The 18570-nt window shown below is 35.5% G+C and overlaps 2 long non-coding RNA genes across 2 annotated transcripts; one reads left to right on the forward strand and one right to left on the reverse strand.

The window, feature by feature from the left end:
* The first annotated feature begins 638 nt into the window (after positions 1–638).
* On the forward strand, positions 639–2913 carry LOC112741880 (uncharacterized). The gene is made up of 2 exons (XR_003171697.2): positions 639–1973; positions 2504–2913. It is a non-coding gene; the product is annotated as an uncharacterized lncRNA (long non-coding RNA).
* A 2721-nt stretch (positions 2914–5634) lies between these two features.
* On the reverse strand, positions 5635–8590 carry LOC112741881 (uncharacterized). The gene is made up of 4 exons (XR_003171699.3): positions 8298–8590; positions 7136–7281; positions 6437–6504; positions 5635–5885 (listed from the first exon to the last, which is right to left on the reverse strand). It is a non-coding gene; the product is annotated as an uncharacterized lncRNA (long non-coding RNA).
* Positions 8591–18570: the final 9980 nt, after the last annotated feature.

Genomic DNA, 18570 nt, shown 5'->3' on the forward strand with positions numbered 1-18570 from the left:
AACTCAATATAAAACTATAATTCTAATAGAGCACAAAAAACAGTTGTTATTATAATATCTAATTTTTTTAATCATAACTATTTTAATCTAAAGGTAAAAATTGAAAGTTTAAATGCCAATTTGAAAGAACATTCGTATTAAAATCTAAAAATAATAAAATAAATATTGTTAATACACAAATTTAATTTTGATATATTAATAATGTAGAATAATTTTACACATATATCAAATTACGTAATATTATGTGAGACTATTTTTTACATTAACCATTTAAATAGTTATCCTAAAAGAATAAAGAATAAACGTGATTAAACAAATGTGTTAAATATTTTATATTATCATACTATCAGTGTATTAAAATTAAATTATTTATTACATAATATATTATATAATATTGTAAATGTAGGGAAAAAAATTTTTTTTTCAATTCAAATACCTAAATAACAAATGGATGCCCATGCACTAGACAGGGTATTGGATAGCCCTTTTGAGAAGAATAACCATCACTTGCCCTTAAAGAGGAGTGAAGGGTGGTTTGTCAAAAGTGAGAATATTGTACAATGTACAAGTGCATTTGGCACCACTAGTCTCTATACCCCCCTCTTGGCTATAAAATGGCGTTAAGATTGAACATAGTTATATAGTCAACATATCAATGATAATGCATTCATTTTTCGGTCTGAGGGTCTTTCATGAAGTGGTTGAAAGTGAAATTAAGCCAAGGATGACTTGCCGGCAATCACTTGCTACTAAGCAAAATTAATTTTGCTTGATTTAGCCGGCAGGTCATCTTGTGGCTATATTTGACTTTCTTCTTCTCATGTGAGACTCTAATGACCTATCGTTAAACTTATCTAAAGATCAAATTGGTTGAGTTCTTTCTCAAAACTATGGTATATCTCCGGACTGATGAAACAATACTCTTTTTTCTTGATGAGTATGTTTTTTCATAATTTTTATTTTAATATTTAAGTATTATGTAGGACATTTGAACATTAATGCTACAAATAAAAGGATGCATGTCAACATAAAATGTCAGCTCCATTGTATGTGTGTGTATTTTGTATGTGGTAAAATCTCATGGAGATCCTGCTTTAGAGAAGCTTGGAAAAATGAATATCTAGTGTTAGATGCTCTATTATATCTTGTTGTTATGATTTCTGTGGCTGGTAAGATATATAAAGACATGTATATGTCTCTGACCTGATACTAATTGACAAATATTTTGTTACATTATTCATGGCAACAGTAACTAATGCATGATGAAAAATTAAACCTTCATATATTGTTAAACATAAACATCTCTCTCTCTCCAATGTTTTCATAAACATTTGTTTATTTGTGCATATTATTTTATTTGTTTATTATTTTTTCAATTGAAAGCAGCAACAGTTGACGCAAATTATGTAGGAATCTTAAAGAAAAGACTCATTGTGCCTTGTGCTACTTGGTGTTAGGATAAAAGTAAAATATACCTTTGTTTTTGGTAAAGTAAAATTGGATTTGTCTTTCTTTTTTCTTTTGTTAAATCAATAATCTGTTTGGATTTTCAAATGTACAATTCAACGTAACTGTTTGTTGATGATTGTGTAATAATGTTTCTTGTTATATATATCTATTTGTCATTTTTTTTTCTCCAAATTAAAAAGTCATGCTATACATCCATATATAATTTTTTATCCAAATATATCTAAGCTGACCTAATATAAAAAAAACTCAATACCATTAAATGAGCGTGTATATTACACGCGCCTAGAGCACCGAAAATGTTAACATATTCATTTGCGCCTTGAATATGAAACAACGTTTCTTCTTCAACATTGAAACCACTACTGGAGAACTTCGAATCTCTCTCAAAATCTCTCAAACTTTACTCGTGTTCTCTGCGAAAACCGTTACGGGAAAAGAATCACGAGAAGATTTCTAAAGGAAGACGAAAAAACGAATGAAAACAAGAACATTGACTCTGAAAGGTATGATAAAAACTACTGTTCATTTAAAATCTTGCAATCTCGCATTTCTTCTAGTTGCATTTTAGGTTTACTGAATTGAGTTACTTCGTTTAGTGGATTGACTTAATCTGATTCTATATTTTTGGCGTAACTAGGGCATAGGAATGGAAATGTGTTCTTTTTTTTTTTGTTCAGTGGAGTTGCTCATTTTTATTCATTTGATTGTTAGTGTGTTTAATTGAGTCCTTTTGCATGCAGAAATGATTTACTTGATGATTGAATGTTTATCACGTTTTATTCAGCATATGATTGGTGTTCGGTTCACTGGTGTTTGTCATTTAATTCACCTGATTGTTAGTGTGTTCAGTTGACTTCTTTTGCATGTAGAAAAGTTTTTCTCGATCAATGAATGTTTATTACATTTTATTCAGTACATGAATGACGTTCGGTTTAGTTGGGTTGGCCATTTTGATGTACTTGATTAAAATATGCATGCTTGTGCTTATTGGTGTATTGAATGAAGTATCGACCAAATTTTTTTGTCCTTACAGCAAAAATGAAGAAGACAATGGTGACAAAGAAAGAGAAGCCGCGCTATAATGTAAGCATATGTACACATTAAATATATTTATCACAAAAATCAGAGACCAAGTGATTCGAGCATTTGAAGCAATAAGACTCCCAAAGCCATTTGCTGTCATCTCTAGCCCTTATTGTAAATTCACATATGGGAATATAGATAGTAAATAGGATATACTTTGTTTGACTGGTTGTAATTAAAACTATTTTGTTTAATTTGTTTAAAAAAGCAAATACTGCTTCTTTCAGTGTGTGTGTGTGTGTGTGTGTGGATTAGTTCTTGTCCTGTCGGTCTGAGATGTTAATGTATATATCTGTTGGAACTGTCTGACTGCTGTTTTGTTCTAGATTCACAGTGAATGGAATCAGGGTATTTATCAAATATTAAGAGTCCCAAAAAAACAAATGAACCGAAATTAATACACTGGATGAACCGAAAAAGTTTATATATCAATATAGCAGAGAGCTAAATTTAAAAAAAAATGTTGCTATCAGTATTCAGTTTCATAAATACTTGAACTCTTTGACATAACAGAATAAATTGACTATTCAATAAATAAAAAAGTGACCATTCAATAAAGAATTTTAGAAAGCTAATATCAAACACAAAAAAGTGACTATCCAATAAAGACTAACACAAAAAAATGACTATTCAGAGTTGGAGATATCTTGGATTTTCACCTCCCTTATCTGCTGCATACGATTAGTTGATTCTTAATCTCGTCTTCCTTCTGATTCATGTTCCTTATTTTGGTAGAAAAACTGACAAATTTGGAATAATTTTTTTAGAACTTTTCGACTTCTTCTAGTGTCTTGAGAATCATCTCAACCTTTGGGACAAATTGTTCATCCACAACACACCTGGTCTGCAGAATGAACCGAACATGTTATTATGGTGAAACAATTGTATAGTACTATGAATAGAAAATTATCCATTATATATATTCAAATTCAAACAGTTATCTACATAATGAACCGAACACATCATTATGGTGAAACAATTGTATAGTACTAAATGAATAGAACATTGTCCATTATATAAAATCAAATTCAAACAGCTTTTTGCATAATAAACCGAACACGTTATTAAGGTGAAACAATTGTATAGTACTAAATTAAGGTAAAACAATTGTATAGTACTAAATGAACAGAATATTATCCATGATATAAAATCAAATTCAAACAGCTTTCTGCAGAATGAACCGAACGTATTATCATGGTAAAACAATTGTATAGTACTAAATGAACGAAACATTATCCATTATATAAATTCAAAACACCTGTGTCTACAATTGAGAGATTATAAATTCAATTCAATTCAATTCAATTCAGAACACATACGTACATTCAATTCAATTCAATTCAATTTAACAATTGCATTCCATTCAATTCGATTAAAAAAAATCCAAACCTCGTCCACTTAATTCATTTTAGAAGAATAATCCAAAACGCTCTCATTTATCTGATTTGAAGTTGAATCATTCATTGTTTTAATAGAATATGGAAATATGAAAACGAAGAAGATAAATCCACAAAATCAAAGAAGAAAATGAAGAAGAATAGGAAGAAGAAGGACGAGCAACAGAGAAGAAGAACGAGCAAAAGAGAAGAAAAAAAAAAGAAGAAGAAGAATGTTTACGTTGAAGAAAAAGTTTACGTAAATCTATTATGTTGATAGGAGGGAGAGGGAGGCGCGCGTGTATTTCACGTAACTTGGGAAAAGTGGGGAGGCGCGTTAACGAAAAAGGACTCGGATGACTTGGATGGGTTTTTTTATCTGGACGTAGAGCATTATTGATGGAATATATATGATTGGAAAATGACAAAATGTAAAAAGATAAACACTTTAAATAAAAGAAAATAATTAACTAATATTAATTCAAATATAAAATAAATATAAATAAAATATTGACTATCTAATTTTTCTATGAGAATTTAGAGTTTAATCCTCCGAATTTAGAGTTAGTTAATTAACTGTTAGTTAAAAATAATAATTTTTATTGATCATATAACATTGCTTTAAAAATAATTAAAAAATATTGACAAATTTTTTTTAGTATCCTTTTAATTGGTATAAAAATATAGTTAAAAAAAATTATCTTGTAACCAAATATAATAGCAAACAATATAATCTTAACATAAAGATATTATTATTACTTGTTATATACATTAAATAATAAAAGATACTAAAATTATTATTATTCTATATCCACAAATAAATCAAGATATGAGTGAGTAGATTGAGTTATAAAAATATTAAATATGTTAAGTATATATTAAAATTAACTATTAATATATATTAAAATATAAAATATACACTAAATACGAATTAAATCATATATATATATATATATATATATATATATATATATATATAATGACTATTTTTGATATGTAAATAATATTTTTGTAAGAATAAAGATAAACTTTTGCTAATATAAAAATGTATTTGTACTTTTTGGCAAAGCAGCTTAAATAATATAAGAATAGAAAAAAAATATGAAAATGAAACTATATTATACATTTTTGAAGGATTATAGCTTATAAGCGTATTTCAAACTCTCTAATTGATATTATACTACTTTTCATACTACTTTTCACACTACAATAAATTACCGGAATAGCGACTAATTTAGTGATAATTTTTTTTTTGAAAATCAGTCGCTAAATCCTTAGTGACCGATTTAGCGAACTATTTTGGTAGTCACTAAAACCTTGGTCGCTAATGGTTAGTGACTGATTTCTGAACAATGACACCAAACCCTCACCATAGAGTATCGGTCGCTAAATGGTAACCAAATTTTTGGATCGCTAAATCGGTCGCTGAGTATATCAGTTGCTAAATAGCGATCAACTTTTCGGTCGCTAAATTGATCGCTAGTTTGCCACCAGCATTTCGGTCTCTAATTTGCTACCAATGTTTCAGTTTCTAATTCGGTTGCTAAGTGGAGACCTGTATTTTAGCAACCAACATTTCAGTCACTAAATCAGTCGCTAATTAGCAACCAAGCATTATTAGTAACAAAAAAAATTTTCGTTATCTCAGATAGAATGAGATATCTTGCTTTGCATTGAATTAAAACAAAAAACTTGACAACATGAATATTCCCAAATAACCACATTAATTGAAAAGCTTATTTTATGCATCGTATAGCAAATTCTTGATAGTAAGAATTATTTTATTCTTATTCAATTCTAATAAAACTTCATTTATTCTGGAAACACTAACAACTAACATGAAAATATAGAAAATCATTAAAAATAGCAGCTGCTTGAATCTACAATAAGATCATTTGTCTTCCTTCGCAAGTCAACATTACCCACTCCAGCCAGCAGAAATCCAACAACAGTATCCTACATTATATTCCATCAAGTAGTTATTACTTTTTATGATAGAGTGCATCTAAACTATCAAAATCAAAACAAACATCATAGAAACTAGAATGCATCATGATGCTAGATTTCCTATATCAAATATTGCATGTATGCACTAGAAGAGATATAGGCAAATTACATAGGCTAGTATTATATATGGATTACAGTAAATACAAATGCTTCAATAGGCTAATAGAGCTCTAATGTACAGGTCAAGATAGAAATAGGTTTTGCCATCAGAACCTGGTACTCATCAAGACATCAACCTCTAAACTTTCAAATATATATTGGTGGATGAAATAGGGTCATCTTAACAAGAACAATCATAAAAATTAAAGATAAAATGCTACAACTTTGTACCAACAGAAAATATTAAACCTCAATTGTCATTTGAACTCCGACCCAATCACCACATGTCCTAAGCTAAACCAGAAGGTTGAATTGCATATTAAAAAATTGAGAAAGAATCAAAATAAATTACCATACAAACCACTTAAAACCCTCGTCAGTCACAGAAATGCCACGCTTACCTCATCTGCGATCATAGAAATGAGTGTTGAACTTTTTGTGGGAATTTGAGCTCTATTTACTATTTAACCTGAACAATTGCAATGAACAATATTAAGGGGAAAGAAAAAGTAAACGAAATATGACGTACAAAAAAAGATATACAACTTGTAATTTGAAAGATTCAGCCACATACAACAAGGGTAAAAACATGACATTAGGTCCATTCTTTCAAATTTATATTGATCGGTTTTAGCACCATATGCCACAAAAGAATGGGCTGACTTCAAATCTTTAAATATTTATCAATCAACCAGATCCAGAGTCAATGAAATAATCAATTGATTGAAACAAATTGCTGAATTATATTTGATAAACTAGCATCAGCAAACTAAAGAACGTGAGATTTGCTGTAAGCAAGATGCATGAAATCAAATATCATTAGAGAAACAGAAAATTATACTCTAAAATGATAGTAAAAGGAAGAACCAAAATCATAACAAGATATCTTTAATACAATTTAAAACCGCGAAATGGAGAACTTGAAGGTCAAGGGAAAGAAAATTTTGAAATCTGCGTTTATTTAGAGTAGTTATACTGAATAAATCCGAAGCAAAATCGTAAGAGATCGCAGCTTATTGCATTCATCAATCATCAAAACTTTGAAAGCTCAAGGGATGAAAATAAATGGGTGAGAACTGGGAATGGAGATTGAAGCTTACCAAATGAATGGATTGATGAGAGTAAGGCTTGTCGGTCAGTATCCACACATCTACTGCTCTCAGCTCTGTTCTTGCTTCTTCATTTTGATTCAATCCGTATTCTATAAAAATACTCTTTGAGAAGCATCTGCTTGAACACTTCCAACCTACAAAATCATCACATTAATAAGCACAAAATTTTCTATTTTTCTTTTCTTTTCTATTTCTTTAACCGTCATCATTATCTTGTAGTATGGACAGTTCATAAAAAAAATCCCCCAAAGTTGAAATAATAGAAAGCTAAGCTCCAATCCACAAACAGATCCACAACGAGAACGAATTGACACCTAAATTACAAATCCAAATTTAAACTCCCAAGAAACCTAGCACTTAACCAAAATGCAGTGAAACACAAATTTGCAACGGTAGAGCAACACTTGAAGCTTATTATAGAGCTTAGTTATAATACTAGACCCGTTTCTATTCACTGATATCATGATCAAAACTTATTTAGATAATTGTTTGCTCATAATTAATGAAGTTTGGAAGATTTCTCCACTCACAAAACAATTAACTCTGGCTCTTATCATTTTGTTAGCAATTTTGTTAATTAGTTATTGGTAGTTATAGCAGTTGAAAGCTAGAAAAGTCTGCAATGTAAAAAGAGAGTACAACCATCAATTGTATAAATATTCATCACAGTACATAATATCTGCTGAACAAAATCAATATAAGACTTTCATTCATAGTTCAATTTTCTCTTCTACCTTTACTTCATAGTCTAGTTGTTCTTTCTCAATAGATACTCAATGATATGATCCATCCCTATTCATAAAGAAGTCTGGTAAGCTTCAACTCTATATTTTTTTGCTTATGTATATGACATACTTATTAAGAGTAATGATCCTTATGCTATTACATCAACTATTTTACAATTGAACAATATTCTTGATGAGAGTTGTTAGAGAATTTAGCTACTTTCTTGGTATTAAATCAACTAAGCTTTCTTCAGCGTAGCTTCTACCTTCAAGTTTAACTTATTATTGAGTTGTTTTGTGTTGTGTGTTAATTTAACGAAAATAATTAATATTCTAATAGATAAAACCAAATCAAAATCAAAATACAAAAATATTCTCTGGAATTATAGTGAGAAATCAAAATTAGAGATACGAAGTTGAAGTACCTGGACTGAAGAAGAAAATCAGCTTAACTGGAAGATTGTTGTTGTTGTTGTTACCGGAGAAGTTACCACAGGAGGCGATGCTGAGAAAAGAACGACGGAAAGTGACTTCTCTCCACTCCACCGGAGAGTGAGGGAGGCGACGAAAGGGACACTGTGTGGAGAGAGAGCTTAGGGTTATTAGGGTTGAAAAGTGATGGGTTTTTTTAATTTATTTTGAAATCTAGTTTGTTCCCATTATTTAAAACAGTGACCGATTTAGCAACTAATTAATTTGTAACTTTTATTTTTTAGTTGGTCACCAACTGCTCTAATGCTAAGATTTTATAGTTGGTTGATAAAATCGGTCACTATATTAACCCTTAGCAACCGATTTAGTGACTGCTACCTTAGCGACCGACTATTTTATCAACATATTTTTAAGTTGGTTGCTAATTCAGTCGCTAAATTATAAAATAGCAACCATTTAGCGACCGAATGCTTTAAAATCAGCATTTTATAATTGGTCGCTAAATCGATCGCTATCTTAACACTTAGCAACCGATTTAGCGACCAACTTTGTAACGACCGATTTAGCGACCAACCACCATTAAGTTTGTTTTTATATTGGTCGCAAAATCAGTCGCTAAATTAAAAATAGCGACTGATTTAGGTATGTTCAACATACCTTAAAAACTTGTTTTTTGTTTTCGTTGTTAATTCGGTCGCTAAGTTAAAAAAATAGCGACTGATTTTAACGACCAACTAGATTGGCTTTGTCATTAGTAGTTAAATCGGTCACTAATTTTTATTTTAGCAATCAATTTGACAATTAAGAGTGGGTGGTCACTAAATCGGTCGCTAATTAAAATTTAGCAATCGATTTTTTTTAAGTTCTAAAAAAGTTTAATTAATCACAAAATCAATTGCTAATAATGACCGATTTTGTTGATCGCTAAAATTGGTCGCTATTTTAAAACGTTTTTATAATAAAAGCAACCTGGGTATAAACAGCACAGCATAAATTTGTAATCAAATTAAAGAATTTAAGGATGAAAAAATGTAAATTTGTAATTTTTATTTTTATTTTAATTTTAATTTCGTCTCACATTTATTGTACCTATATATATCCAGCTGTCCTCCTCCTTATCATTAAGGCGCGAGAGAATATACACTAGCTATTTACCGAATTTCATGAATGTTCGTTAAGTAAATCACAATAATGAACACTTATTACGATAAAAATACTATATGTATATAAAAATTTAATTGATTTAACTAACATGTATTTCTAAAGATACATGTTAAAATTATTATAATAGAATATTTTAAAAATATTTATTTAATAATTAAAAAATAAATATATTAAAATTTAAATTTTTTATATTTAATTTTTTTTATTTATCATCTTAACATATATTATTAGAGTACGAGACAGATAAATTTAAACTTAATTTACTTGTCTATTTAAATAAGTATTAAATTTCAAATCTCATGTAACATCATATTAACTAATAATAAATACTTAAATAAAACTAAATTCATGACAAATTAATCGTTCATTTGCTTGTCTATTGTTTTTAGTAAAAATCGCAAATAAGTTTTTTACCAAGTAAATAGGACAAATCACAAATATCATGGCTACTAAACATAAATGCATGATTATACTTTTAATGATTAATACAATCTTTCAAAAGAAACAATGCTCTAAAAATAGAGTATTTACTGTTAGAAGTGGTAAACGAGTTGGATTGTCCTGCTTAATTCGTTAACAAGGTGGGTTATGGTAGATTTTTTTGAGCGCCAAAAATAATTGTTTACCTAACTTACATTGCTTGTTCTGTAAGCTTGGGCATAGGCATAGTGCGGACAAGTCCGGCAGGCACTCACCTATTTTTTTTTTTGAACATAGGTAGCTCAACACAGTAAAGTGGAGCAAAAGAACACAGGACTAAAAACATAAACAAAAATGAGAGTTGTAATCCGTTGTCATCTCCGGCATTGTCATCAACAACCAAACGGATCAACTCCACACCAATCCTTGTAGCTCAAACAGGACAGAATCTTTACTCCTTCAACACTTGTCTCTACCCTCTGAAAGACTCTGCTATTCCGCTCTAGCCAGATGTTCCAAATAACCGCACAGAAGCCTATCATCCATTTCCTTTGCTCCGACTTTCCACCTGGTACACTAGTCCAACTCTCAAAGAACTCCTTGACTGATCCCGGTATGGCCCAAGCTCTATCAGTAAACGTCAACCATGCACACCACACCTGCCACGTGAACTCACAAGCAAAAAATAAATGATGCACAAATTCTATGTCTTTTTTACATAATACACAGATATTGTCATGATGATTAATAATGCCAAGTCTACTCAGCCTCTCCTTCGTGTTAACCCTGCCAACAAGCACAAACCAAGTAAAAAGTTCAACTCGTGGAGGAACCAAGCCTCTCCAAATGGAGCTTGTGAAGTTGTAGCTCGTAATATCGGCTGAGAGAGTCTCTTTTTGTAGCACCTGCACAAAAGAATTAGTAGAAAAAACTCCCTTTTTATCAAATTTCCATACAACTGAATCCTGTCTATCAACCGATAACCTTACGACCCGTAATCGATCATGAAGTTGATTGAGAAGCTCTAACTCCCATTGGAAGAGTTCTCTCCTCCATTGGAAGTCCCAAACCCACTCTAGCCCATCCCAAAACCCACAGTCTCCTATTACGGATCCTTGCTGATTTGAAACAGAGAAGAGTCTCGGAAAACAATCTTTCAAAGAGCCATCTTGTAGCCAAACATCCTCCCAAAAACGGACGTTTCTGCCATTTCCCACCTCCATGGACAGACCCCTGATCATCATATCCCGAACATGTTGCTCCTTAATATTAAGCTGGCAAATATCTTTCCACGGCCCCCCTCTATATGGCAACGGTTGGTTAGACAACATAACCGTTGGGTCCAACCGATTACAAGAACAAACAACCTTCTTCCAAAGCGGGCAGTCCTCCTTAGAAAAGCGCCACCACCACTTGAACAGAAGCGACGCATTCCGAATTAGAGCATCTCCCACCCCCAAGCCACCTAGCTTTTTCGGAGCTTGAACTATCTCCCATTTCACCAGTGGTATCCCGTTGTTCCCATCCTCTTTACTCCACAAAAACCTTCTTTGAAGCCCAATGATCTTGTCTGCAACCCCCTTTGGCATCTTATACAAACTTAAGTAGTAAATCGGCAGGCTATTGAGAACAGATTTTATGAGGACCAACTTGCCCGCCTTGTTGAGTGATCTCGCTTTCCAAAGGCTGAGCTTATCTTCCACCTTGTCTATGATTGGTTTCCAAGTCTTCACCAAACGAGGATTTACACCAAGAGAAATTCCTAAGTACCTGACAGGTAAAGCCGCTTCAGCACATCCCAACAGACCACACATATTAGTCACCCATTCCTTCTCACAATTGATGGAAATAAGGCTCGACTTTTCAAAGTTGATACTCAGGCCAGACATTAACTCAAAACATCGCAGGAGTCTCTTGTAATTCAATAACGTCTCTGTTTCCTGTGGACAGAATAATATGGTGTCGTCTGCAAATTGGAGATGCGACAATTCTATATTGTCCCTTCCCACCAGCAGTGGAGAAATTCTACCATTTCTAACCGCCTCTCCCACCATCCTATGCAGAACGTCAACAACAAGAACAAACAGGAAAGGAGAGAGGGGATCGCCTTGTCTGAGACCCCTTTCCATCTTGAACGGCTTGGTAGGTGACCCATTAATCAACACTGACATAGATGCTGTAGTCATACATTCCTTCACCCAGGTCCTCCATCTAAAACCAAAGCCCATCTTCTGAAGCACTATATCCACAAAGCTCCATCTTACTCTGTCATAGGCTTTCTGAAAATCCAATTTAACAATTGTCGCTTCCTTCTTTCGCAACTTGAGCCAGTGGACCGTCTCACAAGCAATGAGTGCACCATCATGAATTTTGCGACCCTTTACAAAAGCAGACTGAGTCTCTCCTACTAGATGTGGCATCACTGATCGCATTCGTCTTACTAGCACTTTGGATATCACCTTGTATAAGCATCCAACCATACTAATCGGTCTTAAGTCTTTGATTTCCTTGGCCCCCACAAATTTTGGAGCTAGCGCCACCCAAGTAACATTTGCGTCTGCTGGTAGCTTTGCATTCTCAAAAAAGCCCAACACAGCTGCAGTAAACTCCTGACCAAGCTCCTCCCAACATTTCTTTATGAAGTTCATGTTATAACCATCACTACCTGGAGCTTTACTAGACTCACAATCCCACACTGCCTCTCGTACTTCCTCCATCGATGGCATTTCCTCTAACACTGTTGCCTCTTCTTCAGAAATCTGCTTGACCAGCCCATCACGGATCCCAATCAAAGGGGCATGCTCCTGCCTATACAGTTCTTTATAAAAACCCATGATCGCCTTTTTTATTCTGGCCTGATTCCGTACCAATCTTCCATCCAACACCAGAGAATTGATTCTGTTGTTTCTTCTTCTTGCCGATGCTAGATTATGGAAGTACCTAGTGTTCTTATCCATATCTCTAGCATGTTTGGACCGGGACATCTGCTTCCAATGCATCTCTTTTCTGACATACCACTTTGCACAGCAAGTCACCAGAGCCTTACGTCTTGCCTCCATTGTTCCGTCATAACTACCAGCACTAACCTTGTCATCAATCTTCTTAATCTCTTCCTCAAACTTCTTAATCCTGTTGTCTATGTCCCCAAAATTATCCATATGCCATCTCCTGAGCGGACCTGTCAACGCCTTCAACTTATTTGTAAATATGTCACCTCCCAATTTCCTCCACTCATCCTTTACCAATTCCAGGAACCCTTCATGGGTAAACCAGGAGTCCAAACTGCGAAAAGGCCTTGGACCCGCACGGATTCTAGAATCTTCTAAAACCAAAGGGCAATGGTCTGACAGGCCTCACGGGCCTCCTTTCAAGCGAGTATCTGGGAACTCCTCAAGCCACTCCAAGCTGACCAGAACCCTATCAATACGGCTACAAGAACTACCTCGAAACCATGTGAACTTTCGGTCAGTTAGCGGTAAGTCGACTAGCTGTAAATCTTGTACCCATTCCTTGAAATCCTCAGCAGATGCCGGTATGCTAGTAGCGCCTTTCCTCTCTTCCAGATGTAGAATCTCATTAAAGTCTCCCATGAAGCAGAACGGAACCTGACATAGACCCACCATGTAGCTTAACTCCTCCCACATCACCAGCTTCTCACTCCGAACATGTGCACCATACACCAAGCAGAACGCACATTTGAAATTATTATTTAACAGAAAACCTTCAACACACAGCCAGCCATCCCCTTTATAGCAGTTCAATCTTTTAAATAAAAAATTATCCCACATTAACAATAAACCCCCAGATGCACCGACCGATTCCACAAAATCCCAATCCACTGAATCACCACCCCACAAGCGTGCTACATCAAACCTAGACACAGCCTCCCTCTTGGTTTCAATCAACCCTAGCATGTTCAATCTAAATTTTTTCTTAAACTCTTTTACCATACTCCATTTACCAAGCCCTCCTAGGCCTCTAACATTCCAACAGCTATAAATCATTTAAAATAATTTTTACACACCTTGTGATGTTGTTTGGGTCTGCACCTCCTAGCTTTCTCCTTTTGTTTTGCTATCTTTCTCCTTGCTGCGATTACTTCATTTTGCCTTTGTAAAATCGCCATAATATCTTCTTCATCATCATAAAGAACTGCACCTGACTCCACTGCTAATTTCAACATTTCCTTATTCTCTACTAGCTGTCCTGGCTGTAAACCTCTCTGGACAGAATCTGGTGGTGCATTATCATTATCTGTCTCGGAACCAGCATTCTCGTTATCCCGTTTATTCCCATTGCCCTTACCCACTTCCTCACCTTTCCCTACTACCTCTTCCAATTGTGCAGACTGGCCGCTTCCCTCTTTAGCCAGACTCTCCACTTCCGGTTCATCATCAACGGTAGCCGGCGGTTTTCGTCCAACCGTTCTCACCTCTCCTTCACCGGCGCACTTTACCAGGGCAAGGCTACGGTTCTCTGCTTCCCCGCCAGGCCAGCTAGGCACGCCGCCAGGGCAGTCGGCAACGCTTCCCCTCAACGCAGAGATAAGCGCACGCTCTTGGTTATCCACCCCTTCCACCACGGGAAGCGTCGCACAGTCAGCCTCACTGAGTATGACCCTGGTTGAGTCACCGTCATGCATCTTCGAACCGGGAGTGCAGAGGGGCATCTGATCCTGTCCAGACCCGCGGCATTGTTGCTGATCAGCTCTTCCCCCCTTCCTCGACCCGGATCCACAAGCCCGCAACCTACCCGGTTCGTCTTTATCGCCACAATCCAGAACATGGCTCGTCTCATCCTGGTCTACAGGCCCAGATCCGCTAGCCCGCATGGGACCCAGCTCAATCTCTTTTTCGCCTCCTTGTTGGAGCTCCATGCCACTCAACTCTTCTTGGGCCCCGCCAGCATGCACCCTATGGACTCCACTCAGCGGCCCATCACACCAATATTCCTTCTCAAGCCCATTTCTTGAATGCCCCAGCAGCTGTTTGGTGTTATTACTAATCTTGTGGGACCCTCTCTCTTTCAAAAATCCATTTACCTGAACTCCACCGTGACTAATGTTTCTTATCTGGTTGGACCCACTCCTTCTTCCGGTGCAAATCTGTGTAACAGTTTTCTCTGATTCACTTTCATCAAATCCCCCCAATTCAGCATTGTCATTAACCCCTTTAACTTTGAATTGATCCGTCGTCCGTTGTGTCATCATGGCCATTAAATTTTTTTGATTGTAGTCATTCAAAAAAATGTCTGTTGTGACCATTGTACCCTTGCTTTCATCACTATCATTAGCTCGTGTTTTGATTAGGTCTGCCGCCGGATCCCACATTGCCGTCGTCAACGACATTTCCCCGGCTTGTGAATTAGCGTTTGCACATATAGACTTCACGCTTGTATCTTCCAAACAGCATTCGTCTCCGTACATTTCACGCCCTATCTCCTTCACAAAAACATCAAAACCACTAGTCCCAACCGTTATATGAATCCTTTCCTTGATATCGTCAAAGACACAGGTATCAATTAACACTCTCCCAACACTGAATGATAATGCAGACTTCGTCACTTCATCACACTTGACTACTTTGCCCCATAAACCGCCTATTGTGCTGAATGTTCCCACTGACCAGACATGTAAAGGCACCCCATGACATTCTAACCACACTCTTCTAGTCTCACTACGTTCGGAATCCTCCCATCTCCAAACCCTGTAAAAGAATTGTAGTAAACTATTCATTTTGAAGGTAAACGCTTCCTCCGCGTTTTTCACCGAATCAAACACTAGTAAGGCTTTGTAAGCACCAAGCTCTCTGACTTCAACAATCTGAGAAAAGTTGTTAACGATGGCTCTCCGTAAAGCTTTGAAATCCATTGGTCTTGTGGTACCGCCTATTAAACTCCTCAGTAGCCAATCAAAATTCTCTTTTGCCACTGGCACTTCAATCTTTTTCGTCCAACCCTTTCCTTGGTTATCCTCAACTGGTGTTATCTTCCTGCTTTCTTCCACCCTTGTAGAACTGTCACCCTTCTCTAGCTGCCTGATCTCCGCCTCAGAACTTTCCAAAACCCCCTCACGGGCCCCATTGTTCCCTCCTCCCATAGCCCTTCTGTATTTGGCCTCACCTACGTAGATGACCTTTCCCCTTATTCTTGTATGATGCATCTCGGCTATGGCCTTCATCGCTCCCCCTTTTGTTGTGTAACGTATAAACGCAAACATATACACAAAACCATTTTTCAGCTTCCGGCTCAGATAGATGTCGTTAATCCGTCCTGTCCAATGGAACAAGTGAAATAATTCCTTCTTCGAAACATCATTCGGTAGATTGTTGACAAAAACCGAAAAAGACACGTTTTCCAAACGTTGGTACTCTTCTCGATTCCAAATCCTAGGCACTCACCTATTTATGTTTTAGTTTTTTTTCCATTTACCAACACAATCTCATCATACCCTTTTTAAATTAAAAAAAATCCCTAATTTCAAAAATAATTTAGATTAGTCAAATAATTAGTTTACTTATCTTTTTTTGTTTTAAAGTAAGATAATTTCATTCATAAAATGAAAGAAACATATAAGTGTTTATATATGGGATAAAAAAAATAGGAGACTCCCAACGCTCTACTATAAAGATAACATCATATCATAATCTAATAAAAGAAATAAAAGAAGGGTTAAGTACTAAAATCGTCCCTAAGGTAAGGGGCAAAAATCAAAATCATCCCCCAACCTTTTTTCCTTATTAAAATCATCCTCAATGTTCAAAAACACTTTAAAATCATCTTTTTTACCAATTTTATTTTTTTATTACCAAACTACCCCTCATTAAAAAAATTATAAAATAAAATAAATAAAAAAGAAAGGAAAGAGAGAAACGGCTTCAGGAAACAAAAAGAAAGAAAGAAACGGTGAGGGCTTGAGGGAGAGAGTGACGGAGAGCTGAGAAGGGAAGAGAGGGAGGCTGTGTCCAACGCCGCCGCCGCCATGCCCAGCTGCCTTGCTTGTCATCGTCGGCATCAAAGGGAAGAGGGAGAGAGAGTGCCGTCGCGAATCAGAGTTGAGCCGAGAAGAGAGACAGCGCGAGAGAGGGAGTGAACCACCGAGGGGAGCGTCACCACCGCCAGGGCCGCCGTTGAGGGGGTGGGGGGTGGGGGGAGGGGGAGGGAAGGGAAGGGAAGCCGCACCGCCACACCGCTATACCGCTGCCCCGTCGCACGCCGCACCGCCGTCCTGCCGCCTGTGATCTGCCACTTCTCATTCTTCTTCTTTGAATTGGATTTTTGTTGTAGAATTTCTGAATTTTTAGTGAAATTTGTTATGAAATATCTATAATTTAATTTTTTGTGATTTGACTTAAATTTGAAATATTGTTGTTGCTGAATTTGTTGATTATTGTTCAAAGTGAATTTGTTGATTATTATGAGTTATGATTTTTTGAGGTGGGGGTGGTGGTGGGTTCTGGTATTGATGATGATAGTGGGGGTGGTGGTGGGATGAGGAAGGTGAAGAGGAGAATGATGAGGCTTCTATTATATATGAATGGTGATGGTGTCTATTCTTGATGTTGCGTTGTTTGGTAGCAACTTGAATTCTGATTTGATCACCAAGACTACGTTACTTGATCTTTCTGAAGTGAAGAAGCTGAAGGCTATTTCTGAAGTGAAGAAGCTCAAGGCTATTTTTGAGTTCTTGTTCCCAGTTTCTTCGCATTGTTCTCTTTCTCTCTTCTTCTTCTTCTTTTTTTTTTGTGAAGAACATATGAGTTCTTCTTTTTTAAATTTTTTAATTTATGTTGTTGCTAATTTTGGATCTGAAATTGTAGTTGATGATTGCTGAATTGTTTAATTTGAAATTTTGTTGATTTGTTTTTTATTGTTGTTGTTGGTGTTGCTAGATTGTTGGTGGTTATGGTGTAGCGATGGTGATGGTGATGATAATGCAGAGGGTAGTGGTGAAGGTGGAGAGACTTTTTAATTTTTGTTTAAGGGCAAAATTGTCTGAAAAAATTTATTTATGGACAAAAGGACGATTTTATAACGTTTTGTACATTGGGGATGATTTTAATAACAAAAAAAGGTTGGAGACGATTTTGATTTTCACCCCAGACCTTAGGGACGATTTCAGTACTTAACCCATAAAAGAAAGCAAAGTGCTCATCAATTAGAAATTGAGGATTTGTTGAAGCTTTTTCTGCAGCTTTAAAGTTGACGCCATTATCTCTTCCACACTAGTTGTTACATTATCAAAGATGAACCTGTTCCTAACCTTCTATAAAGACCAGCTCAAAATTATCATCATCATCCTTTGAGAGGAGCTATTGATTTGGGTACGCAAGACCTCCATTTTCGAGTTTCACTCAACATAGAAATTAGAATCTTCGATGCCCCTTCTAGCAACCGGTAAACCCATTTTTGACTAAATATCCTTTGATTTCTCACACTGGAAGATGCAATGATTGATTATTTTTAGGAATTATAAGCATATTCAGCAGGTAGGTTGAATCGATGAGATGTGATGATGAAACTTTTGTAGCACTGAAAGCTTTTTATAGAAGCCCCTCTAGAGAAAAATCTTAATTTTCGCTGGGATTTTCAACTTCCACAATTCTCGCCACAAATTTTGTTGTCTCATAATCTCTGGGCAAAATTCAATGGGAGGATGCGAGAACCCATAAGCCACACGGTACC

The sequence above is a fragment of the Arachis hypogaea genome, chromosome 14 (genome assembly GCF_003086295.3).
Source record: "Arachis hypogaea cultivar Tifrunner chromosome 14, arahy.Tifrunner.gnm2.J5K5, whole genome shotgun sequence".
In the NCBI taxonomy this organism is placed as follows: Eukaryota; Viridiplantae; Streptophyta; class Magnoliopsida; order Fabales; family Fabaceae; genus Arachis; species Arachis hypogaea.